General features: G+C 34.0%; 2 long non-coding RNA genes across 2 annotated transcripts in view; one reads left to right on the forward strand and one right to left on the reverse strand.

Annotated features, from left to right (window-relative positions):
• Nucleotides 1-27,650, forward strand: part of LOC309662143 — a 455,958-nt gene that overhangs the window by 12,726 nt on the left and 415,582 nt on the right. The window lies entirely within an intron of this gene.
• Nucleotides 5,249-25,901, reverse strand: LOC309662151. Its single transcript, XR_014264541.1, has 2 exons — nt 24,767-25,901; nt 5,249-21,585 (listed from the first exon to the last, which is right to left on the reverse strand). It is a non-coding gene; the product is annotated as an uncharacterized lncRNA (long non-coding RNA).

Below are 27,650 nucleotides of genomic sequence, written 5' to 3' on the forward strand. Positions count from 1 at the left end.
GCAGCCTCAGGCCAGACTCCTGTGGGTGGACCACATGCAGAGGTGGGGATAAAACCAAAGCTGAACACCAAGGATAGAGCAATGAAGGAAGAAGATCAAATATCTTTCCATTAGCTGTACAAGCTGAGATTAAATCCCCACAATCAGCTAGGTAGACCCTGTGTCTATGGAATATCTGAGTAGACAATGAGTGCTACCACAAAAGAAAATGGTCTAGCTCTGGCAACTGTGTACTTTGGGGGCAAGCACATGCAGGACTGGGGGCAGATCAGAGTCTGAGTGGTCCCCACAGGGCCCACAGCAGGTCCAGAGACCAGCCCAGAGACAGAGGAGAGCCTCGTGGGGAGGCGGAGGTGGGTTGTGGCTCACAACCAAACAAACAAAAGCCTGGGACCAGATGGCTTCACAGGCGAATTCTATCAAACATTTACAGAAGAGCTAACACCTATCCTTCTCAAACTCTTCCAAAATATAGCAGAGGGAGGAACACTCCCAAACTCATTCTATGAGGCCACCATCACCCTGATACCAAACCAGACAAAGATGTTACAAGAAGAGAAAATTACAGGCCAATATCACTCATGAACATAGATGCAAAAATCCTCAACAAAATACTAGCAAACCAAATCCAACAGCACATTAAAAGGATCATACAGCATGATCAAGTGGGGTTTATCCCATGAATGCAAGGATTCTTATACACAAATCAATCAATGTGGGACACCATATTAAAAAATTGAGGGATAAAAAGCATATGATCATCTCAATAGATGCAGAAAAAGCTTTTGACAAATTTCAACACCATTTATGATAAAAACTCTCCAGAAAGTGGGCATAGAGGGAACCTATCTCAACATAATAAAAGCCATATATGACAAACCCAAAGCAAACATCATTCTCAATGGTGAAAACTGATAGCATTTCATCTAAGATCAGGAACAAGACAACGGTGCCCATGTTCACCACGATTATTCAACATAGTTTTGGAAGTTTTAGCCACAGCAGTCAGAGAAGAAAAAGAAATAAAAGGAATCCAAACGGGAAAAAAAAGAAGTAAATCTTTCACTCTTTGCAGATGACATGATACTATACATAGAAAATACTAAAGATGCCACCAGAAAACTACTAGAGCTAATCAATGAATTTGGTAAAGTAGCAGGATACAAAATTAGTGCACAGAAATCTCTTTCATTCCTATATACTAACAATGGAAAATCAGAAAGAGAAATTAAGAAAACACTCCCATTTACCACTGCAAGAAAAAGAGTAAAATACCTGGGAATAAACCTACCTAAGGAGGCAAAACACCTGTATGTAGAAAACTATAAGATGCTGATGAAAGAAATCAAAGATGACACAAACAGATGGAGACATATACCATGTTCTTGCATTGAAAGAATCAACATTGTGAAAACGATTATACTACCCAAAGCAATCTGCAGATTCAATGCAACCCCTATCAAATAGCCACTGGCATTTTTCAGAGACCTAGAACAAAATATTTTTACAATCTGTATGGAAACACAGTAGACCCCCGAATAGCCAATGAAATCTTGAGAAAGAAAAACGGATCTGGAGGAATCAGGCTCCCTGACTTCAGACTACACTACAAAGCTACAGTAATCAAGACAATATGGTACTGGCACAAAAACAGAAATATAGATCAATGGAACAGGATAGAAAGCCCAGAGATAAACCCACACACATATGGTCAACTTATCTTTGATAAAGGAAGCAAGAATATACAATGGAGAAAAGACAGCCTCTTCAATAAGTGGTGCTGGGAAAACTGGACAGCTACATGTAAAAGAATGAAATTAGAACACTCCCTAACACCATACACAAAAATAAACTCAAAATGGATTAAAGACCTAAATGTAAGGCCAGGCAGTATAAATCTCTCAGCAGAAAACATAGGCAGAACACTCTATGATATAAATCACAGCAAGATCCTTTTTGACCCACCTCTTAAAGTAATGGAAATAAAAACAAAAATAAACAAATGGTACCTAATGAAACTTAACAGCTTTTGCACAACAAAGTATACCATAAACGAGACAAAAAAGCATCCCTCAGAATGGGAGAAAATATTTGCTAACGAACCAACTGACAAAGGAGTAATCTCCAAAATATGCAAGCAGCTCATGCATCTCAATATCAAAAAAAAAACAAACAACCTCATCCAAACATGGGCAGAAGACCTAAATAGACATTTCTCCAAAAAAAACATACAGGTTGCCAACAAATGAATAAAGACGCTCAGCATCACTAATCATTAGAGAAATGCAAATCAAAACCACAATGAGCTATCACCTCACACTGGTCAGAATGGCCATCATCAAAAAATCTACAAACAATAAATCCTGGAGTGGGTGTGGAGAAAAGGGCACCTTCCTGCACTGTTGGCAGGAATATAAATTGATAAAACCACTGTGGAAAAGAGCATGGAGGTTCCTTAAAAAACTAAAAATACAACTACCATATGACCCAGCAATCCCACTACTGGGCATATACCCTGAGAAAACCATAATTCAAAAAGATACATGTACCACATTATTCATTGCAGCACTATTTACAATAGCCAGGATATGGAAACAACCTAAATGTCCATTGACAGATGAATGGATAAAGAAGATGCAGCACATATATACAATGTAATATTACTCAGCCATAAAAAGGAATGAAATTGAGTTATTTGTAGTGAGGTGGGTGGACGTAGAGTCTGTCATACAGAGTGAAGTAAGTTAGAAAGAAAAACAAATACCGTATGCTAAAGCACACGTATGGAATCTAAAAAAACGGTACTGATGAACCTAGGGGCAGGACTGGAATAAAGACGCAGACACAGAGAACGGACTTGAGGACACAGTGGGGGAAGGGGAAGCTGGGATGAAGGGAGAGAGTAGCATTCACATATATACACTATCAAATGTAAAATGGCTGGCTAGTGGGAAGTTGCTGCATAGCACAGCTAGATTAGCTCAATGCTTTGTGACCACCTAGAGGGGTGGGATAGGGAGGGTGGGAGGGAAGCTGAAGAGGGAGGGGATATGGGGATATATGTATACATATAGCTGATTCACTTTGTTGTACAGCAGAAACTAACACAACATTGTAAAGCAATTATACTCCAATAAAGATATAAAAAATAATCACTTATATCTCCAACCGACCTGTTAATATATACATTTTTATATTATAATAATGAAATATATGATGTAAGTACTATATAATACTTACATGAAAAAATACTTTTATGAGTTTTAACTGTAGAAGCCACACCAGTTTCTCTGAACAAATATCTAAGGAAAATTCCCAAAATCTTCAGGCAATGGGAAAGGAAAGTGTGAATATTGAAATAAGCCTGGGTCATTTTGTTTTCCTTAAAAAAGCCTGCCTCAATAGAAACTATTTCACCAGATCCTAACTTACCTGAGGAAGGGAAATAACCAACTCTAACCTTCTCTCGGCTACCTGTCTCACCTAAGGGGGAAAAAAATGCTGAGAAGCACTTGTGAAGGAAAGAGCACAGGGCTACAGGTATACTAGAAAACTGAGACGAAATCATAGGATTATAGAATGCTTCTCTTCCCTACGTCTTATCAACACATGACAGTTTATTTAGAATATTCTGAAGAATCAACCAAAAAATCCACTGAAGTTAGTAAGCAATTACAGCAAGGTTGCAGAATGCAAAGGTAATATACAAAAAACTACTGCTTTCCTATATGCCAGTGGTGAATAATAAAAATTTGAAATAAAGGAAGTACAATTTATAGTAGTACCAAAAATTGAAACATTAGGGTACAAATCTAACAAAATATGTACAAGATCTCTATTTAAAAATCACAAAACTCTTATAAAAGAGGATGCAAGTAAGTGGAGATATATTCCATGTTAATGGGCAGGAAGTACTAAAAAGAAATGAGCTATCAAGTCATGACCAAATATAGAGGAACATTAACTACATATTGCTAGGTGAAAGAAATCTGAAAAGGCTTTGTTCTGTATGATTTCAACTGTATGACATTCTGGAAAAGGCAAACTGTAGAGGCAATAAAAAAATCAGTGCTTGCCAGGAATTCAAGGGGAAAGAAGTGGCGTTGAATAGTTGTAGCAGAAGGGAATTTTAGGGCAGCAAAACCATTCTGTATGGCATTGTAATGGCAGATATTTTACATTATGCCTTTGTCAAAATCCATAGAAGAGTACAACACAAACAGTGAACTCTAATGTACACAAAGAGGTCTAATGTAAACTAGGGACTTTAGTTAATAATAATACATCATTATCATTTCATCAATTGAATCAAATATGCCACTCTAATGAAAGACTTAGTAAGAGAGGAAACTGTATTGGGAGTGGGAGAAGGGGTATATGGGACTCTGTGTACAGCCTGCTCAATTTTATGCAAATCCGGAACTGCTCTAAAAATAAAGCCTGTCAATATTTTAAAAGTAAGTCTGTTTGAAGAAATTGAGAATGTTGAACATACCAAGTTGGATATGTACAATAAATAGTTTCACAACTCCTAAACATTAAAAGCAAAATAATCAAAAGATTTTCCTTTAATATTTCCAAATGTATGAAAGTATCAAAAGGATATGAAAGAAAAAAGGAGAAACAAGAAAAAATCATGTTATATGAGGTTAATGGAATTTGATGTAAATTGTATAAAATAGAAAAGCACTGTATACATATTGTATTAGTTTTTTGTTCATTTAATATTTTTTATTCAGGTGCCATTCCATGTTTTGCTAAACACTGTAAGATGTATCCCGATAATCATGCTTAGTTGTAGATTACTCATTCTAGTTTTTGTATAGTAGTCCATTACATGAAGTTACAACAATTAATTTATTCTATTGTTGATACACATTTAGTTTCTGATGTTTGACTAGTATGCTGTGCTGTCATAAACTTGCCGTCAGAAGCCTTTTTTCATGCTTAACGAGGTACTCTTTCTGTTCGGTATGTGCCTAGAAGTAGAGATCTTTTAATATATATTGTCAGTTTTCCAAAATACTTGTACCAATTTACATTCATACCAGAAATGTATAAAAGTTCTTGTTGTACCTTGATCTTTTCAATACTTAGTATTCTCTGCTTTGTATTTTATCTATAATGGTATTTGTGTGATACTATTGTATTTTAATTTGAACTTGAATTTCTATGATGACTAATAATTTTGAGCTGGCTTGACAGAATTACATTTATTGTTGACTATTAATGTATATATATATATATATTTTTTTTTTAATAAATTTTATTTATTTATTTATTTATTTTTTCTGTGTTGGGTCTTCGTTTCTGTGCCAGGGCTTTCTCTAGTTGTGGCAAGCGGGGGCCACTCTTCATCGCGGTGCGCGGGCCTCTCACTATCGCGGCCTCTCTTGTTGCCGAGCACAGGCTCCAGACGTGCAGGCTCAGTAGTTGTGGCTCATGGGCCCAGTCGCTCCGCGGCATGTGGGATCTTCCCAGACCAGGGCTCGAACCCGTGTCCCCTGCATTGGCAGGCAGATTCTCAACCACTGCGCCACCAGGGAAGCCCTAATGTATATTTTTATATGAAGTATATGTTTATATGTTTCAACCATTTTCAATTTTTTTGTTTTTCTTACTGATTTTAGGTGTTCCTTCTATATCATTGATGACTTTGTTTTCAGATATATATAATAAAAATATCTTCTTACATTCTGTGGGCTGCTGAAGTTATTTGGATTTACCAGGAAATGAAAATTAGTATTTTAATACTATTTATCTGAAATAAACTCTTTTTAACTAATAAAAGTTGTAGATGAATGATAAATTCTTATAGTGTCATTAATGCAATTAATTATTTCAATTAGGGTAAATTTATTTCAGATATAGATTTTATGGAAAATGATACACAGATAAAAATAAATGTCCAGATTACTTTTTTAGTAACTTTGTTTACATACCATAAAATTCATCTGTTTTAAGTGTACAATTCCATGACTTTTTTTGTGTACATTCAGAGCTGGACCATTATCTCCACTCTGATTTACACACTAAATGATCTTGGTTCAAACTCTCTTCATTCAATTCAGTCCTTCAGACTAATCCTCTGTTAATCTTTTCAAAACAACACTTTAGTAATTTTGCCCCTTTTCTCAAAATATAGTTTATAATTAATATTCTGGTTTAGTAGTCAACAAATATTTATTAGTTTTATTTACATGTCATAAAATGTATCTTTTATGGTAAAATTCAAAAATTTTAGTACATTAATACAATTGCTCAATATCATCACAACCCAATTTTAAAACATTTCCATCAGGACCAAAAAACAAAGCCCTTCTCCCCATTTACGATCATTCCCCTTCTATAGATGGTTAAAGCTATAAAATTCCTTTTAATCACTACTTTAACTGCATTACATAATTTTTGATACTTTGTATTTCTTTTCATTCAGTTTATTTTCTAATTCCCTTAAAATTTCTTTTTGACCTATATTATTGTTAGAAAGGTGGCTTTTAATTTCCAAATATTTGGTACTTTTTAGTATTTCTATTATTGCTTTAACAATTTAACTTTGTTGTAGTTGAAGAATATACTTTTCATGGCTTCAGTTTTAAAATGTATTAAAGTTAATTTAAGTTTAGCAGGTAATCTATTCTGATAATGTTCCATGTCTCCTTCAAAACAGTGTAATCTGCAATCATTGGGTGGAGTGTTCTAAATATGTCATTTTAATAATGTTGGTTGACAGTGTTGTGCAAGACTCCTATCTTCTCACAGAGTTTCTAGCTAGCTGTTCTATCAATTCTTGAGAATGGAATTAATTCTTGAAATCTCCAACTGTTATTGTTAATTTTTATGTTGTAGCTCTGTTATTGGATGGGTATATATTTATAATTGTTATATCTTTGTGACTTATTGACTCATCATTATGAAATATACTTACCCATCTCTAAGAATATTAAAGTCTTTTTTATTTTATTTCTTCTGATATTGGTGTAGCCAATCCAGCTCTCTTACCGTTTCTGCTTACATGGATATCTTTCCCCGCCCTTTTAGTTTCAATCTGTGGGTTTCTTTCAATCTAAGTTTTGTCTCTTGCTGACAGCCTATATTTGGATTTTGATTTTTTTATACTGTCTGACAATATCTACTATTTCAATTGAGTTGTTTAGAATTTCACATTTAATATAATTATTGATACAGTTGGATTTACATTATATATGTCTTCTACTTTTTTGGTGTATTTATAGGCTTTCTTAACTACTGGCTTTTATACTAAATAAATATTTTTAATGTTAAAATTTAGTTCCTTTTTTAAAATTATATTTTTGTGAGTTATGTTCTCATGGCTTCCCTCAGGGCTATGACATGAATCTTAATTGATTAAATTCACTTCATATTAATGCTAACTTGATTCCAGTATAATATAGAAACTTTGTTCCTATATAGCTACAGTCCCCCATCTATATATAATTATTAAGGTATATCTGTATGTGATATAAACCCAACAATTCTGTGTTATAATCATTGCCTTATAAACTTTAATAATTTTAAAGATATTAAGAGAATATATAAAAAATACTTATAGACTCATTTATATTAACTGAACAATTTAACCTTTATGGTTTTTTTAAAATTTCTTCTTCTGATTTAAATATTGTCTCATGTAATTTTCTTTTAGCCTGAAGAATTCCCTGCACATTTTTTTGTAAGGCAGATCTACTAGTGACAATTTTCAGTCTTTGTCTATGAGTATCTGAATTTTACTTTCATTTTTGAAGGCTGTCTTGCTGTATATACATTTCTGTGTTGACCGGGTGTTTTGTTTACTTACTTTTCTTTCTGTCCTTTGAATATGTTATTCCACTGTCTACAGGTTTCCATGGTTTCACATGAAGTCATTCATTAATTATATTGAGTCGTCCCTGTACCTGGTGAGTCAATTTTCCTTTGCTTTACACAAATTTTTCTCTTTCAACAGTCTGACTATGATTTCTTTAGATGTGGATTTATTTGCAATTTTCCTAATTTAGATCTCTCTTCAAGTGTACATTAACATACTTTATCAAGTTCTTGATCATTATTTTTTCAAAAATATTTTTTCTGCTTTATCTCTTTCTCCTTTGGGTGGATCATCACAGATTCCTGTTATTTTTACTAAAGGTTCAATATTTATTCAAGTGTAGACAGTTTTCATATAAATATGTGGTAGTTTTCCAGAGCACTGAAATGGTTGTTATTGTCAATTTTGTCCTGCTATACAGCTGTTTTTAGGGAGAGGATTTTAAAATGTCTTGGCTGTAGCAACAGCTAACATGAACCCCTAAAAATGTTTTTAACTCTTTGTACAAAGGAATTCTTTGGTTGTAATATACATATGTGTACATTTCTATATGAGTTTAAACTGTCAAACTGAAAATGATTTCACTTGAAGATTTACATAATGAAGAGAAACAATATTGAATGAAGTTTTTGATGCATTGTGGCTAAATGAAGATTATGAGGTACTATAATAAATATTATAAAAGGAAACTAACAACCAAAATGAATCATTTGTATTAAAGAAAGCATGGTAGTAAAAGATGCCAATGAACTTATTAGAAAGATACAATCTTGAAAATATTATTTATTTTAGTTAACTCTGAGTCTGTTTATACCTTATATATTCATGGTATTGATTAGTAGATGTGGTAAGCAGAATTCTAAAATAGTTACCACCAAGTTTTATGCTTCATGACTGCTATATTACATAGCAAAGGTGAAGGAATCTTGCAGATATAATCTTACAGATGTAATCAATTGATTTTAAGTTATTCAAGAGGTAAATTATCCTGGTTGAGCTGACATAAGCAGATTAGCCCTTGAGAAGCAGGTCTAGATATAAAAATCAGAGGCAGGGAAGAAAAAAATCACTTTTCTTTTGGCCTTGAAAAAACAAAGTACTATGTCACATGGCAGGTAACAGTGGGAGGCCTTTAAGAGCTGAATTGTTCAGTCCTGCAATGGAAAGGAACTGAATTATGTCAACAATCACTGAGTTTGGAAGAAACCTATAAATATTGGATTACCACTCAGGCTGACACAGTCAGCACACAGTTCCCAGTCTGTGAGAACCTGAACAGGTTACCCAGGTAAGCTATGCCTGGACTTCTGACCTATAGACCCTATAGGATAATAAAGGGGTGTTGTTGACAGTCACTTAGTTTGTAGTAACTTTTAATGCAACTGTAGAAAACTAATACTGTGGAGATTATCAAACTAATATTTTAGTTGATATCTCTTGCTATGGTGACCATTTGTTGTTTCACCCTTCTTTAGGTGAAGGCTTCCTAAATTTTCTTTGGTGTTTCACTTCTACCCCACCATAGGTCCATGTTACTCTGTTGGATCTAATTAACCCTTCTTCACTACAGAGCTGCATTCTGGGTTGAGGAAATGAGAGTAACATATATTTCATTCTGCAACTGTGAAGAAAGCTGCTTGTTTCTGCTGGGGTTTATAAACTGATAATAGAAAAGCCTGATGATATAGGTGATCATGTTTGCCACTACAAAGGCAGATTGTACATTGAAATGAAAGCAACACAGAGCCAAAGGAGAGACTGGATATATTTGAGAAAGCTCCTGTGTCTGCTCATGAACATAAGTGTGACACTGAGAACGCCGGTTACACAGCCAATCAAATAACAAATTCGTTTTTCTTAGACCATTCTGAGTTGTGTTCTATTTTGTGCAGCTGCAAGAAGCTTGACTAATAAAGAAATAATGATCCAAAATAGAAATTGAAAATGGGAAAAATTTAGTCTGAGAATGTGAGTTCACTGGGGATGATTAATATATGGTATACGTATCACTAGTTCCATTAATACTCTTTCAGCAAACACTGCTAATTGATTTCTTTCCTTTGGTTCTTAGCACAATTTTAGATCCTCATTACAATTCTCCAGATTTAGCATAAAATTTGTAACATATTCCATCCCTTACATAGTTATGATAATATTCATGAATAAAGGAAAACTAGCTACCATTACTTGCCTGCTCCCTATTTTCTTAGTATTAATTAGTTTATAGACAAAATAGACTTTTTGGACAGTAAAAAGATAAGGATATCAGAAGAATATTAGGAATTATTTTATTGGTGACTAAAAGTGTCATAGTAATGTGTAAGACTTTACCATGTGTTAAAATAATTTCTCATAGTTCTATGGCAATAGATGTGCATGTTACTGAATATTATATTACAGAATTATTAAAATATCTAACAATAAAATAGAAGCAATGTATATGCTATAAATTAAAATAATCAGTCTATGGAATTTATAAGTTCCAAGTAAATTCTAATAGAGTTTCCATCATTCAAGAGAACATGTCCTTAGTTCTTCAGGTGTCAAAGGGCCATAGTCTAAGAGTTGTATCTCAGAGTTTTTGCTTTGATTACTAGGATATTAAACTGGCAGCACATGACCCAAGTCCCCCAATTTTTTTAACCTAGTCCTTACATGAAAAAAATGACACATTGATTAAAAATATGAGCTCATCTTTAGAGAATAAATTAATATTTTAAATTGCAGATATACATTTACTTTCTATGCAGTTTTCATCCAATGAAGAACTCAGAGGAGATATTTATGGAAAAAATCTAAAACTGAATAATTCTGCAGAGTTGCTCACTCTTACTTTTCACTTAGTTTGCACTTAATATCATTGCAAATTAGAATAATTCCCCTACACTCATACATATAAAATTAAAATTATTTGCATTATAAAGTCACCTTTAAATATCTTAAAAGATGGTTCAAGGCAAAAGGACCCTGTTAACTCTATAAAGGCTGATAAATGAGACTGTGTGCATATTGTAATCATGTAATTGAAAGGGTGTACTAGGTCTTTGCTTGGAGGACTGTTGAATCGGGACCTTAAAATAGGAGAGAATAATGAGAAGGGATTCTGGGAATTCAATTTGCTTGGAGGAAAAACAAGGAAAATTTAGTTAAAACAGTTATGCTTAACTGCAATTTAAAAGTGATTCCTAGATTTAAAATCTTAATGTGTAATGTGTGCTCCAATAATTCAACATATACACATTCTCCAATGCATCATTAAATATGTTAAAGTGAGTTAAAACAAAATGGAATTTTTTTAAGTTGCAATTATTAAATAATAAAAATAGCTCAAATTTTGTTAACTCTATATACACTGTCAAACCTAACTTTCCCTATTATACGAAGAGGTTGGTATTTACTACTATGTGCACCTTAGAGGTGAGAAACTGAGGCCTGATATTAAATGGGAGATAAATTATGGAATAACCTAATGGAATAAGCATGCAGTTACTAAAAATGGCATTATACAGGTATATTTAATTTATGAAAATATTTCTAATAGGTAAATAAAACAAATTAAATAATAATTATTAATGAGTTTTGACATTATGAATAAGATTTGAGTCTACTATTTTTTATTTTCTAAATTATCTATAATTGACTTGTACATCTTTTCTAAACAGGAAAACAATTTCATTTATTATTTCATAAAAAACTGCCATGGGGATATTTTTTTAGGCATACACATAAGAGCTTTGTGCCTACTATATTCTAGGTGCCGCTTTAAGTGTTTTGTTCTTCTGTTAATTTTCTATACCTCGGAATAATTTGATGAAGTAGATACCATCAATTTTATGATTATCATAATTTTACAGTTGACAAACTAAGGCACCGAGAAGTTAAATAACTTGTTTAAGATCACAGCTAAAATGTGGCAATGGAACTTCAAACAATGAAAACACTTTTAGTCTACTTGGCTAATCCACTATCGGCCAGTACTAATACATTATCAATCTTTATCTCCACTCTGTTTTTCCAGACACTGTTTAAATCAGACTTGAATACCTGTCTTTAAAATGTTTCTTTCACACTTGCAAGTGGCAGAGTACAAAGTGGCAGTCTCTGGTTTTGGAAGCAATGTGATGCAGGACATGCTCCAACTACAAAGAAAATCTACATGAAAATTAGAATCATCATTACATTTTCTTCCTTCCTGCTGAGCTCTGCAGTCACTTATAGCATCTCAGTGGCACTGCCTAGAGGAAGGGTAATAACATCATGAGTCTAAGTTGACTGATGTCTCAGCCCTTTTAACACAATCACCCTTTCCATTACTTAGGGATTTCATTTAATATTCTCCACTGTTAGAATCATTGTAACATCAGGAGGAGGCAGAATTATCAGTGACAGATAGATATATGCTCATTTCTCAAGTTATTTTTTTTTTCTTCAAATTAAAGAGCATTTCGTATATGTGAATAAAAATGCAGACCCTATTCTGTATGTTTAAATTGATTTTGAATTTGCAGTTTAGACTCATTTCATCTCTTAGCAGGTCATTCAATCCAACTTATGATATGATTAAAAGAGCAAAATTGCCAATAAATTATAAGCCCTTGGCTTTGCAAAGTTACTTAATGTTTTATTTTTGTTCATGTTTATGAGAGCTAGTTAAATGTGAAGCTTGGTTTTGGAGCTGTTAATTTATGAACTAGAAGTCTACAGATTTTTAAAGAACAAATAGCATTGTTATCAGAGAGTTAATTCACTAAAATTAAATATCATTAAACTATTACCAATTTACTGTGCAAGCATAAATAAAAAAATATTTTATGCCTGTCCAAAAAGTTTAAAAGAAAATTTTTAATGGAGACATATTTTGATTAATGTCCAGAATAAATTCAAATATTAGTTCTGAGTTTACTAGTTAAAATCAATCCTCAATCAATCAGTCAATAAACATTGAGTCAATCTTATCTTAAACACATGTTTATATGAACTTTCTCTCATAATATTAAATCTCAACTGTGCAAATAAAATACGTGAAAAATACACAAACCAAAAATTTAATTTTTGTAATTTAAGTTTAATAATTTCATTATAGATAATAATTTCTTGAAGGTTAAAATTTGCCTGTCAGTTATCTCTATTTTCAAGAAGATGAATGAAAATTTTAATTAAATAGCTAATTCCAAAAAATGACATGATATTTTATTTTAGCTCCACTAGCAATTTTCTTGAAAGTTTAAGATTAGTATCTTCAAATTATCAACCCCAATATTTGAAGTAGAAAAAATATAGCAAAAGGTAATGTTTCAAACTTGACCTAGAAAAAGTTAACTCTTTCTGAGAAGGTTTAGAATGTACTTTTGACAAGATTTAGATGTATTCATTTCATAATGAAATACCATATATAACCTTGATATTTCATCATCATACAAAATAAAACGTTCTTACACTTTTCCTTGTTCAATGTTAATCGTATTATATTTTATATCATTAGCATGAATCTAAAGAGAAATTTTAAAATTGATCTAGTATAATTATAATAGATGCATATGACATTAGAAAAAGTAAGGAATATCACATTAGATTATACCAATGTTCCATTTTGCCATATTTTAACCTTTAATGGTTGGGTCAAAAACATTTGTGGGTAGGAAAAAGAGGAAGAATAAATTGGTATAAGATTAAATCAGGGAAAGAGTGAAATTATGTAAAATGAGACTTTCTTATTTGAGGAACCCACAAAAAGGTTGTTTGGTAGCCCCGTAGCCCCATATAGAAAAAAGTGAGAGTGAGTCTGCTTGCAGAAATGAAACTAATGACCACCATGGAAACAGCCAGGGCCTTACTCTATTCCAATAAATATTGAAATCAGAAGCTAAAGGCAAGTCACAGTCCCTAAAAGATGCATATTTACAACAAGGTGTCTTATCATATAATATTTATCTTTTTTCACTAATTATATCATTAGACAGAATAGACACAATAGATAAACCCTCATTGAAATGAAAATCAATTTTTCAGGTGGTCAGTCCCTTACTTTCTCATCACCTGGAATTGTCCACATGGCTGCCTCATAGCATGACATCTGGATTCTCTCTGGGTCAGTTAGAGAGGGCAAGGAAGAGAATAAGAGAGAGGGACGGTCCGAGATGAAAATTGCAGTGTTTTATAAGCTAGTCCAATAAATAATACCCTATCGCTTCTTTTATGTTTTATTTATTAGCAGTGAGACACCAAATCCAGCCCACAGGCAAGCAGAGGGAATTACGCCAGGGCAAAGATACCAGGAGGTATAGATCACTGGGGGTCATTTTACAGGGTGTCTGCCACACTAATCTCTATGTCTGCTTCTACCAATCCACCTAACAAAAATCTAAGATTATGGCTCGGCATAATTTAAACCTTACACATAATGTTAGAGAAAACTGAAGAAAGAATCACAGGTGAATTATCTTATCTCTGCATTTTACAAATTAGAAAGCTGAGAACCAAAGAAGAAACAAGTTGTTTGAAGTAGAGCTAAAATGAGAATGAAGTTCTGATGGTTCTCTCCATTAAACTATCCTAAAAGTTGTCAACCTCTAAAAACTATTTTGAAATCATTTTAGATTTACTCAATAATTGTCAAGATGGTTTAATGAGTTCCCATAAAACTTTCATCCAGCATCCCCTAATACTAACATGGTCTGTAATGCTGGTAAATACTTAAAACTAATAAATTAACATTTATTAGACTTTATTCACATTTTATTAACATTTAAATACTTTATTCAGATTTTATTATATTTTCTGCTAATGTACTTTTACTATTAAAGGATTCAGTCTAGGGTACTATAATGTGTTTTGTCATCTTATCTCCTTAGTCTACTCCTGTCTGTGACAGAATCTCAGCATTCCCTTGTTTTTCATGACCTTGACAATTTTGATGAGTTCTTGCAAAGTATTTTGTTGAATGTCCCCTGATTTGGGTTGGTCTAATATTTTCTTATAATTAGACTGGAATTATGCTTTGGGGAGGGAGTATGATACAGCAGTGGTGAAAAGATATTCTCATCACATAATATCAGGTAGTATATGATACCAGCATGACTTATGACTGTTGATGTCAACCTTAATTTCTTGGTTAAGGTGGTGTCCACTAGATTTCTCCACCATAAAGTTACTGTATTTTTTCCTTTCCCCACTCTATTCCTTAAAAGCAAGTCACTATATCTAGCCCACTCTCAAGGGGAGAGGAGTAAAACTATACCTCATGGAGAAGAAAGTATCAAATAATTTGTAGATATCGGATAAAACTGCCAGATCTATTAATTAATAGTTGAGGGAAGTTATTCTGAGACTTTGCAAGTATATTGTTTCTACTTAAAATTTTTCACAGTAATTTTAGCATTCATCCAGGGACTTGCCCATAGCAATTATTACTGTCATATTCTAACAGTGATTTTCTATTTTCCTCATTTCTTCTACATTCATTATGAGAAATTCTTCTGTAAAAAAAAAAATGTGTGTTCTTTCTCATCCCTTTATTTACTTATTCAGTCATTTATTCATATCAATATGGATTCATGGATATTTATTTTTATGATTTGAGTGATAATCTAATACTCTCATTATTTATTTTGTTGCTCAAATTGTCGCAGCTTGGGCTATTGGGACACTGAAAGGTTGGCTCCAATATCTTTTTGACATATTCCACTTTTTTAATAAGCATTTCCTTACTTTCTGACACTACATAATGTACCAGGCTTATCTTGTATAATCCCTGCCCCAGACCTAGAATCAGCTATCACTTCAGGAAAACTTGGTTTATGCTACTGAAGAAAGGTATTTGCAAACTATGATGTAGTGCTGAATGTGCTGATTGTTATTGGGGTGTCAGTACTTCTAGGCTTTCTCAACAGAGTTTGAAATATATGTGTGTATAGTAATCCATATAAATATACACACATACATGCGTGTATGTGTGTAGGTGTGTGTTTCTGTACATATCTATCTGTATATAAATTAAAATTAAAAAGTCTTAATGATATTTGATACTCTGACTCTAAGCTAGCACCACAGACTCCATACTCCCCTTCCTCCTGAATTAACTGTATTTTTTTACAGTTACTCTTGTCTTTTTAGTACTTGAAAAATAATAATTCCATTAAATCCAAAAATTCGTCAAATTGTCTGGAGCTAATGTAAAGAATAATGAAATTCTAAATACATTTTACTCTGTTTTCTTGTATGAGCTCATTTCTTCACTTCCAGCCCACCTCTACCACAAACACAAAAAAACACACACACACACCACAGACTAAGAAATGATTAGAGTAAAAATGTAATTTATAAATACTCACAAGAAAGTTGTGACATTTTACTAACCAAATGCAGCTGTCAATATTTATAAACATATTATGTATACAAAATTAGAGTGTCTGAACTAAAAATAAATAGTAATGAAGCTGCTGTTGATTGTGCATGCTTTGACTCTTGACTGCCTGTCAGTGATCAGACTTTAGATATATTGAGCCTTTGAATAAATATTTTTTTAACTTATCCTAGGCATATAGAATAAGATGATTTTTGTCATTAAATCTTCTGAAATTTAAATATATTTTGTCTAATTCAAGTTGTCCAGTAAATTGAGCGGCACAAAACTTATGTTTTGGAAATAGTACCAATTCTCATCTATTGAAAATAAAGCTTGCAAAGAGAGAGGCATTAAAATATATTCTTACGAGAACTATGAAAGTACTGAACAAATTAAACAATAAAAGTTTACATGGTGTACAGATTTAATTTTGAAAGTCTACATGTGTTCTTTGGAGTATCTCTATATATAGAAAGAAATTTTGATGGAATTCTACATATTAAATTTATATTCTATACTGGTATGGAATCAAATAAAGGGATTTTATGATTTTGAAGCACCTATGTTTGGCAAAAAAGCATACATAGAAACATTTAAGTGAGTCATGTATGGAGTCAACTTAATTTAACCAATTTTGTCTTGCAAGATATTCGTTAAAAATATTAGCGTTCTGAATGAAGGCAGTAAGACATACCTATAAATCTGTTGGTGCTGAAATACCTTCACCTGTCAATACAAAAAAAAAAAAAAATGGAATTGAAATTATTCATCATTTGTTAAATGTTTGGTTAGTTTTTACCAGGTACTGAGAGACACAGAGAGAGAGAGAGAGAGAGAGAGAGAGAGGGAATTATCTCAATTAAAAATGTTATGATATAAAGAAGAGTGGCAATTAAATATATCAGCATTTTCAATTTTCTTAAGTAAAAAATAATTTGGGGGGAGATTATGGGTGATTTTGTAAAAAAAGAAAAAGAGAAGAATTATATTTTAAAAAGCATTTTGCAGAAAAATATCAGTTGCAAGGCATACTAGGTGGCTAGGGAATTGAAATGTGTGAATATGTAACAAGAAAAGAGAATCCGCTTATTTCACTTTTAATGTAAATGACACTTCTTGCTTTAATTGATATACTTTTGTAGCAATGTATATGTAATTAACGTAGATATATATTATTTTAAGTCATTTAGGAATAATTTTATTTTCAAAAATAAATTTTGAATAGTAGTTGACCACCAATAAAATAAGATCAAATCATTCAGTCAGTGAATAAATACCTTAATAAAAATCTTCACCAATAAGATGTCCTGGTTTGAACAATAAAATATGTATCTGCTGTATACATAAGCATTAACTTTCATCATTTTAATATAGCTATAGGTCTTTATGATTCTCCTTGCAATGATTAATATCTTCCCATAGATAGTTTTATTGTTGGATCCGTCTCATTATTACAAACTTTACTCAAAATGTCACCTCCTCCTTTCATCAGTCACATTGTGTCTTATTGTATTTGTTTTTCATTGCTAGTCTTCTTATCTGAAATCATTTTATCATAATTATGTTTTTGTGTATTGTCTCCCTTCACTGCCGTGGAACAAGGGCAGAGACTTTTTCAGTACTATTCCATGCTATGTTGCTCTACCTGGAATAAAAATTACCTGGAAGAGAACGTAGAGGTTGCTCATCTACTCCAGGGCATCATTATCTATGTAAATAAATGGAGAATTTTCTTCAAATATTATTGCTGATTAGTCTAATCACTAAGCAATAATTTCATAATGTGCTATATTCTATTTGCATCCCATTTATAGATATGTCACTGGAAACTGCAGATTTCAGAAATCTTGCCTCTACCACTCTCTGATGTTTTTACACCTTTGTGATGTTTTTTTCCTCGTGCTATTCCCTCTGCTCACATGGCATTAACCCATTATTCTCAACATTTTGGTCTTAAATTAATCTTACTCCTTTTCCGAAAAGAATCAAATCAAGTATCACCTCCTATAAGATGTTTGACTCTGTCTAAATGTCCTTTCCTCCTACTCCCTAATACTCTTGGTGTATTTCTAGCATGATGTTGCATTTCATAGAAATGTTCAGTGTTTTGTTCATCTTTCTTTGTCCAGTATCTAAGGCACAATAATTGTCCAAGGCTTTCAATACGTGCTTCCTTCAAAATGAAGTTAGGCTGATTCACACCATGTGAAAACAATTTGGCATTCCCTGTCCTCTTGGAACTTATGAAATGTCAAGGGATAACTAAAATAGCATTTTTTTCAAGTTTCCCAAAGATACAAATGACTTTTAGATCAAAATTATTTTCCTATTGTTATTGGGATAAAATCATAACACAGACCTAATGAGAATTAGATTGATATATGGCTAAAACTAACTGCTCTCACTCAGTGGTATCTGGTAGTTAGGGCATTTCTGCTTTTAAGAAACCTATAAAGTGAGAGTTAAAAATAATAGCTTTTCCATCCCCCAAACTTCCCTGAGCTATTGGATGTCATACACTATATTGCCACATAGTACTTTAGTAATAACTCAAATGAATCCATTTTATTAAGTTAATGAATATACTTTACTATGAACATAGATGTCCATTTCTGACTTGGTCTGCCTTCCCTCAACTTCATAGAAGAGTTGGCATAATATAAAGTACATATTATGTGCTTATAGTAGAAATAATAATGGCTCCCCAACATGTAAACGTCCTAATCTTTTGAACCAATGAATATGTTAAGTTACATGCACAAGTGAATTAAGTCTGCAGATATAATTAAGGTTGCTAATCGACAGACCTTAAAATAGAGAGATTATCCTGGGTTACTCAGTGGACCCAAAGTAATCATAAAGTTCCTTAATTATAGAAGAGGGAGGAACAAGAGTCAGTGTCAGAGTGATGTGATGTGTAGAAAGGAAAAATAATTTTTTCTCTGCTCTTCTGAGTTTTGGGTAAGGTTCCCTATAATAAAAGACAGATTAGCAAAAGAAAAATCAAACAGAAGTTTATCATATATACATGGGATATACCCAGAAAAACTGAGTAACTCACCAAGATGGCCAAGCCACCACCTTAAATAACATTTTTATTGAAGAAATATCTTTTTTAGGTCTTTTACCAAATTTTGATTGGGTTGTTTGGTTTTTTGTTATTGAGTTGTATGAGCTGTTCGTATATTTTGGAAATTAAGCCTATGTCGGTTGCATCATTTGCAAATATTTTCTCCCAGTCAATAGGTTGTCTTTTCATTTTGTTTATGGTTTCCTTTGCTATACAAAGCTTATAAGTTTGATTAGGTTCCCCTTGTTTATTTTTGCTTTTATTTCTATAAAAGCCTTGGGAGACTGATCTAAGAAAACATTGTTATGATTTATGTCAGAAAATATTTTGTCTATGTTCTCTTCTCGGAGTTTTATGGTGTCCTGTCTTATATTTAAGTCTTTGAGCCATTTTGAGACCTAAATAGACATTTCTCCAAAGAAGACGTACAAATGACCAATAGGCACATGAAAAACTGCTCAACATCACTAATTATCAGAGAACTGCAAATCAAAACTGCAATGAAGTATCACCTCACACTGGTCAGACTGGCCATCATTAAAAAGTTCCCAAATCATAAACACTGGAGATGGTGTGGAGAAAAGGGAGCCCTCTTACACTGTTGATGGGAATGTAAATTCGTAAGCCACTATGGAGAACAGTATGGAGATTCTTTAAAAAACTAAAAATAGAATTACCATATGATCCAGCAATCCCATTCCTGGGCACACATCTGGGGAAGACTCTAACTTGAAAAGATACATGCACCCCAGTGTTCATAGCAGCACTATTGACAATAGCCAAGACATGGAAGCAACATAAAAGTCCATCAACAGATGAATAAAGAAGATGTGATACAATGGACTACTCAGCCATAAAAAAGAATGAAATAATGACATTTGCAGCAACATGGATGGACCTAGAGATTGTCATACTAAGCAAAGTCAGAAAGAGAAAGACAAATACCACATGGTATCATTTCTATGTGGAATCTAAAATATGACAAAAATGAACTTATTTACAAAACAGAAACAGACTCACAGACATAGAAAACAAACTTATGGTTACCAAAGGGGAAAGGGGAGGAGGAATAAATTAGGAGTTTGAGATTAGCAGATACAAACTACTACATATAAAATATATAAACAACAAAGTCCTGCTGTACAGCACAGGGGACTATATTTAATATCTTGTAATAACCTATAATGAAAAAGAATCTGAAAAAGAATATATATATGTATACATATATATATAAATAACTGAAACACTTTTCTGTATACCAGAAACTAACACAAGTTTGTAAATCAACTATACTTCGATGGAAAAAAAAAAAAAAAAGCTTTGCAAGGAAAAAAAAAAAAACACAGTAGGAAGATGAAAGAAAACAAGATATCCGGTTATACTATGTTTATTTCACAAAGGAATTGAGTAACCCCTAAACTAAGAGGTTCCAGAATCTTCAGATTTCTATCTGCAATAACTCTTGTTATCTAGGGTTACATTTTATTTATAAGTTTTGGACATTTTTGTCAGTGAACAATAAATATCAACTTTAAGATTAAAAAAAAAGAAAGAAAGAAATGCTATTAACATTTTGGAGTAAAAAAAATGCCATTTTCAGCTAAAGAAAAAAGGAAGATGTTGAAGGCAGGGCAATGCCAGTTATGAGACCAGGAAAAGCAAGGTAAACAAGGATGAGGTTTGTTATATAGATTTAAGTTCTTCTCTATTGATAAGATTCTCTTGTGATTTAGAGTCGTCTTTCTCTCCCTGGTACAGAGAAGGAGACACTATTAGAAATGAACATTTCCTTCGTAAATGTAAATGTCCCTTACAAAAGCGTAACTTCTACTCTGTTTTCAGAGCTTCTCCTGTGTCTGTAGTTTCTCAATAATAATCAGCTGAAGATAATCTCTATGCCAAAAATGCATATTCTGCTACCCTTCAGATGTGGAAAAGACTCATCTACCTACTGCCCTATTGCTGCCTTTGAAGATGGAAGGAGAGTATGAGCTACCGAATTCAGACAGCCTTTAGAAGCTGGAAAAAGCAATAAAACAGAGCCTTTCCTAGAACTTCCAGAAAGGAATTCAGCATGCAGGCACCTTGATTTTAGCCCATGGAAACCATTTTGTGCTTCTGATGTCTGGAACTATAAGCTAATAAATTTGCATTGCTTTCAACCACTGAGTTTGGGGTAATTTGTTACAACAACGATAAGAAACTAATACAGTACTTAAAACAATAGTCATTAAATATAATTCCCATTTGAAGTCTCACTATTTTTCAGTTGATTTTTTTTTTTTTACTTATATGTTGTCCTGAAAGTGCTTATCAAAGGTAGAATCTATTTTCTGATTTTTTCTTTGCCAAATAACTTATCAATAGTCAATAAACTTTAAATAACTGACACAAAAACTTTTAAGGATAAGCAGCCTTATATTGATGATGCTTTGTTCTGAATTACTGGTCAGAGTTAAACTGTTATCTACATTTTAAAACAGCTCTCTTTCTCTCTCTATCTCTCTCTCAAACACACACACATGCAGACACACACACACACAACTTTGCCAAATATTAGGCGTTCTTGTTGTTGATACATATATATGTGATGAGGAAAATGTTGTAAATGTGGTAAATTATGACCAGTTAAATTGCTGATTTGTAATTCAGAAACTGGTAAATTGGAGATAACATGGCTAGTCAAGAAAAATAGTAATCTTGTCCATCAACTTTCCAACAGTGAAATAAAATGCTACCATCCATGGAAACAGTCGAGAGCATTTCTCCTCCTCTCTGCCTCAGAAAATGATGATTTAACGCATCAGTAAAGTGAGAATTTTCCTTTCTCTTCACTAAGAGATAAAGAAGGAGAAACGGTGAGATACAACACAGCCATGTTTATTTTGGCAGAAAAACACAGCTGCAAACAGTAACAAAAACTGCTATCTCTGTCTTTTAAAGTAACAGTACCTGCTACCTGCTCCTTTTCCTCAAGAGCAATAGATTTTTATATCCATTTTTTTCCCTCGCTGCTGGCTGACAAACGCTGTGGGCAGAACAAAATTCACATCTCACATTCCTCCTCACCCCTCCCTGACAAAGATGTACATTCTGTATGTTTGATGTACTATTTCCTCCACAGAAAACAACTGTGCCTCAAGAAACAAAATATGATACAAAAGGCTCAGTTTTGCCTGGCGGATGAGTAGCAAAACTTTATGAAAATGAGGCCAGTTAAGGAAAATAATAGCAAGTCTAGACACATTGAGATAAAACTTTTAAAAAAAGATTCATAATTTCTAGGTGGCCCTGGAGGCAATTAGTAAAAACAAAATTTCTTTGAATATACACATTTGTTTTGAAAACTGGCCCCCATGCAAAAGGCAAGGAGAGATTAAAGAATGAGGGTGACCACTCCAGATTGGTAGGTGGCAAGGCTAATAACAAGGCAACTTACAAGATGCATAGATCTCTTCACCCGCTCTCCAGAATCTTAAAAGTTTGTATAGAGACCTTAACTGGGTTCAGTCACGTGTACTGTCCAGATAGTCTCAACAACACTTTGCTCTCTCATGGCTGCATCCTTGCAAACGGCTTCCACTGTGGGAACACTGGCAGAACGTATATTCTAAGGATGGGGTGGTGTGAGGAGCCTTGATTGCTCAGGTCCAACTCAAGGGTCAATCAGAGGTCACGTCCTCTGGATAACTTCCTCCAACACCCCACCCCTTGTGACTGGCTCTTACAATCTTACACATCTCCCATCTTCTGCAGTGTGCCCTGAGTGGTCAGCAAGAGGTTCCATTAACATGGAGGTGACTCTTTGGCATCTATCTCTCTGCATTGGAGGCAGACACCACAGCAACAATATAGGCACATGAAAGAGAAACACAGATTAAGATGATTTCCAAAATAAGTAACAGTGCTGAGGACAAACTGGAGTATCTTGGCTTTCATTCCTGCAGTGAATGTGGTCCCATCAGGGCCTTCAAAGACAGGGGCATAGATGGCATGTTTTACTCCCAAATCCCTTAAACATTGTTACACTTCCTCTGTATATTTCCAGTGTCCTGCATCCTCAGGGAGACTCCTCTCATTGGACCAAGCCTTCCTGAAGGCTAGAGCGATCCAGTCTACAAGGGAGTGAGTACCTTGAACCCCCAGAGCACCATGTAGGCAATGTTGGAGGGCAGAGTATGTGGTGACGTTGCTCATTTTTTTTCCATTTCCTGCCCAATCAGAGAAATGCCATTGGCTCCCCCGCCCCATATCCCATAGCTGTACCAACACGTCTGTGTCCTTTCCCTGGCTTTTTGCTGGAACTTGGCAGCTATATCAGTAAGCTCAGTGGGTATATATTCTCTCATCATGAATGTCTCCTGAATTGGGCGCTGCACCACTGGCTGGTGTTGTTGCTGTGCTTTTGCTTTCCTCTGTATTAGGGGTCAGATGGCAGGGGCTTTTCTACCGTTTCATTGTCAAACCCTACAGCATCCTCCCCTTTGCTCTCCTCACTTTCCCAGGGATTCCACCCATTAGTGTCCCAATCAGGCTTTGTCACAAGCGCTTGGACCTTAATCCATTGCAGCTTGCTCCCTCCTAGCTTTTCAAAATGGCACTCTAGATTCTCCAATTTACTATCCTGCTCTCCCACCCTGTCTGCCAGCCCCGAAGCCAGCAGAGCGGTGGACACCTGTGCGTCCTTCTCTATCCTCAGCTCTTCCTCTTTCTAACTGAAGCTTCAGCTTCTCATTGGGCATTGGTGTCCAGCTGACCTGCCCACAGTAGAGGCCCACCCCCTGCACAGCCATTCTTCTTTCTTTGCCCCAGTGAATTGCGTTATAACCAGTTCCTCAGACAAGTGCATCAAAACAGCCAGCATTTTGGGGGGCACCTCCAAACTCATGCAGCAGTCCACAAGTATCTAACATACGGGCCATCCCTCTCCACATAGAGGTCGATGGTCAACTTGGGATTTCCCTCATGGATGCCTCTTTCCTAAGCCCCATTTCTTGGTATCCTGGCTGGCTCAACATTTGTTGGTTTGCAAACTGGCCCCCATACATGGAGGGCAAGGAGAGACTGAAGAAAGAAGCAGGGGTTCAGATTGGTAGGTGGCAGGGTAAATAAGCAAGGAAACTTACAAGATGAGTAGATCTCCTCACCCTCTCATCAGAATCTGAGTTTACATAGAGGCCTTAGCTGGGTTCAGTTACATGTACCATACAGATGGCCACAACACGTTGCTCTCTTAAGGTCATGTCCTTGAAAATGGCTCCCTCTGTGGGAAGAATGGGCAAAATGTGTATTCCAAGGTCGGGGAGGTGGTAAGGAGCATTTGATTACCCTGGGCCAGCTTGTGGATCAATCAGTGATCATATCCTCTTGATGACCTCCTCTAACAAAAATGATATAATGACATGAAAATTCTTAAGAATTTTTTATGACAAGAGTCCCTCTGACAATCTGATGAAATTTATGACTGCCCTCCCTGCAAATCACACATAGTTTTCCACACACGTACACATACACACACACACACATTTGGTGGATCAATTATACAGTTGCTCTTGGAACCAGTGTCTCATCTATGGACTTTCTAAGTAGCCAGCAAACTTAAACTAAGACCCACTAGTTGAAATAAATGTGTGTTACTGTTGTTATTTTTATTATTCTAATAGATCCAAAATGGTGTGCTATACTAGTACACTAAATTCCCTCTAAGTAAATACATTAATCTGAGTTATGTTGTATCCTATGAGTTAGTTTCAGATGAAAAACCAGAAAGCAAAGGAATCACCTGATAGAGGCTCAAAACATTTTGTCAGTATCACAGTAGTGTATTTTTAATGTGAGGCAGGGATGAGCAAGGTGGAGCTATTGCCCACAAAGACCACAGGTTGGAAATTTCTGAGGTCCTGGATAAAAGGAGAGAAACATTGCTTGAGATGATTTGAATAATGCTGGGGTAAAGTCTGACTCACAGTTGGAAATATCAAGATCATACCCAGATTGTAAAATAGATGCAACAAATATGAACAGAATAGAGAGAAATTATGTTCTTGAGAGTGTTGAAAAGGATCCAATGAGGCACTACTTAGGGATTTCAGAAAATAATTCATGTATTTATCACGTTATTTGGTGCAGATTATGATGCCAGGCAGGTCTATAAAACATCACTTAACCCAAAACATCTAAACTGTGGATTGGGACAGTATAACATAAAACAGGCTGTGAAATCAATTTGACATGCTTCAGCTCTGCCACATAAGCACTTTCTTACCCTGAAAAGATAATTTGATCTTGCTAAGTCTTGGCTTTCTCATTTGTAAAATCAGTCATACTTGCACCTACTTCACAGCATTATTCAAAGATGAGTAGGACAATGTATATAAAGGATTTAACATAGGGCCTTGTAACATAGAAGGCAGAAGAAAAATGTAGCTATTAATATAATTCATATTAGAATGTTAAAACTAATCTACATTAAAGGAGATTACCTTTTTAATCCATTTACAATTATTGGACTAATTTTTGTGGCAATCATAAACCTTGGTATATTCTTAATTTCATTCACTTATTCAACCTATATTTATTCAGAGCTTGTAATGAACCAGCAAGTTTCTAGGCACTGGAGATATCCTAGTGAAGAAAATACTGTCCCTGACTTCACTCTCTTTCATTATATTATATTTGGGAAGACAAATAGTAAACAAATACATACAGAGAAATGTAGGATGTCACACAGTTATGAGTGCTTTTGAGAAGACTAAAGCATCTAAAAGGGGTTTGGAGAGTGAGTGTGAGTTTGGTAATGCCATTTTGTTTAGAATGTTCAGAAAAGAATCATTGCAGCCTTGGAGCAGAGGAATAATATGGTCTGAAATATTTTAAAAGGATTATACTGGCTACTATATTGGAAATAGACTGCTGGGACATCAGTTAGGAGGTTACTGCAAGAAATGCTATGTAGTTTGATGCCATCTTAGACCCAGGTGGTAGCAGTGAAGGTATTGAGAAATGATAAATTCTGGATATATCATAAAAGTAGAGCCAAAATTATTTGATTATATTGGTCAGATATTTGTGTGAGAGAGAGGCAGGGAAGTATCAAGAATAATACATTCAGCCACTTGGAAAATATGATCTTTAGCCAATTAATTAACTTATATTAATGGTGACTTGTCTATAATCAAGTCTGTATCCTTTAAGTTATAACAAAAAATAACGTTATCAATTAGAAGTGAGCAAGGTTATCACAGTCAAATTAGAAAATAAATTCATGAACTTTGGACTATTACTGAGAAGAAATTTGTGATTGTTTACACAGATTTTCCCACAGTGTAACTGAGAGATAGAGACCATTCTTCTTGCACATCCTTGGATGACATTCTCTCTTATTTTATGAAAGTTTCTTTAACTATATTTGGAATATAAAAAAATTTTATCTTTATAAAAACTAAAGTTTACATAATCAAATTGAACTAAGAGTTTATTTTTTCCCTTATTCAGATAAATTATTGTCTCACATTTCTTTGAAAGCATGTTGGAACATAAGCATCAGCAAAAGCTTGTGACAAGCTATTAACCTTAAGCTTTCTTTAGGAAGATAAATCAGTGGAAAAAAAGATGTTATCCAGAAACAGTGAAGAATGTTAATTATTGATTAAGAAGGAACAGTCTGCCCCCCTACAAAAATGCATTTAATGGTTACTTATCCTATTATCTTTAGAGAAATATATCTCAGATATATCCAAGATTGCCCTCTGCCAATCTCAACTTGTTCTCATGTATTGATTCCATCCTATTAACAGTATTAGGAAAAATCATAATGCACATGTCTGGAAGGAATGGCTAATGTATTCTGTGAAATTATTTGGATGGAAAATTTATTATTAAGCTCCTACACAAGCCAGTGCTTGCTTTATTATTTTCTAACAGGTGAAAAATATATATTGTTCCCCTTTTGCCTCTGTGGTCTTCTCTTTTAAGTAACTTTGCTTCTTCCATTTGTATGGAGATTTCAATTTAGCTCTCAAATCTCACACTCAAGATTCCGAAGAGGAATTGCTATCACTTGTTCTAAATATTTTAAGCTAGACAAAAATATGAGAAAATCTGACATGGACAAATAAAAGTGCACATGAAGATAAAAGAAATCTTTTAGAACCATCATTCCATTGTCTGCTCTGGTATTCTAACATAAAGTGTTTGGAAAATCTACTTGCCTTAGTATTCACAGTACGTTCTTTATTTAATTTTTCCCTTTCAGTATGATTTCCAAAAGTTGGAGTGGAAATGCTGATTTTTTTAAACCTACCACTGGAAAGATACTAAATGCCTGACAGCAGCAGGAAAGTTCAGCACTTTTCTGGAAATGTGATATCCCACTAGAGAAGTACACAAAAATACCGATAGATTTGTCT

This window comes from Balaenoptera physalus (assembly GCF_965194825.1).
Source record: "Balaenoptera physalus genome assembly, chromosome: 5".
Taxonomy (NCBI): Eukaryota; Metazoa; Chordata; class Mammalia; order Artiodactyla; family Balaenopteridae; genus Balaenoptera; species Balaenoptera physalus.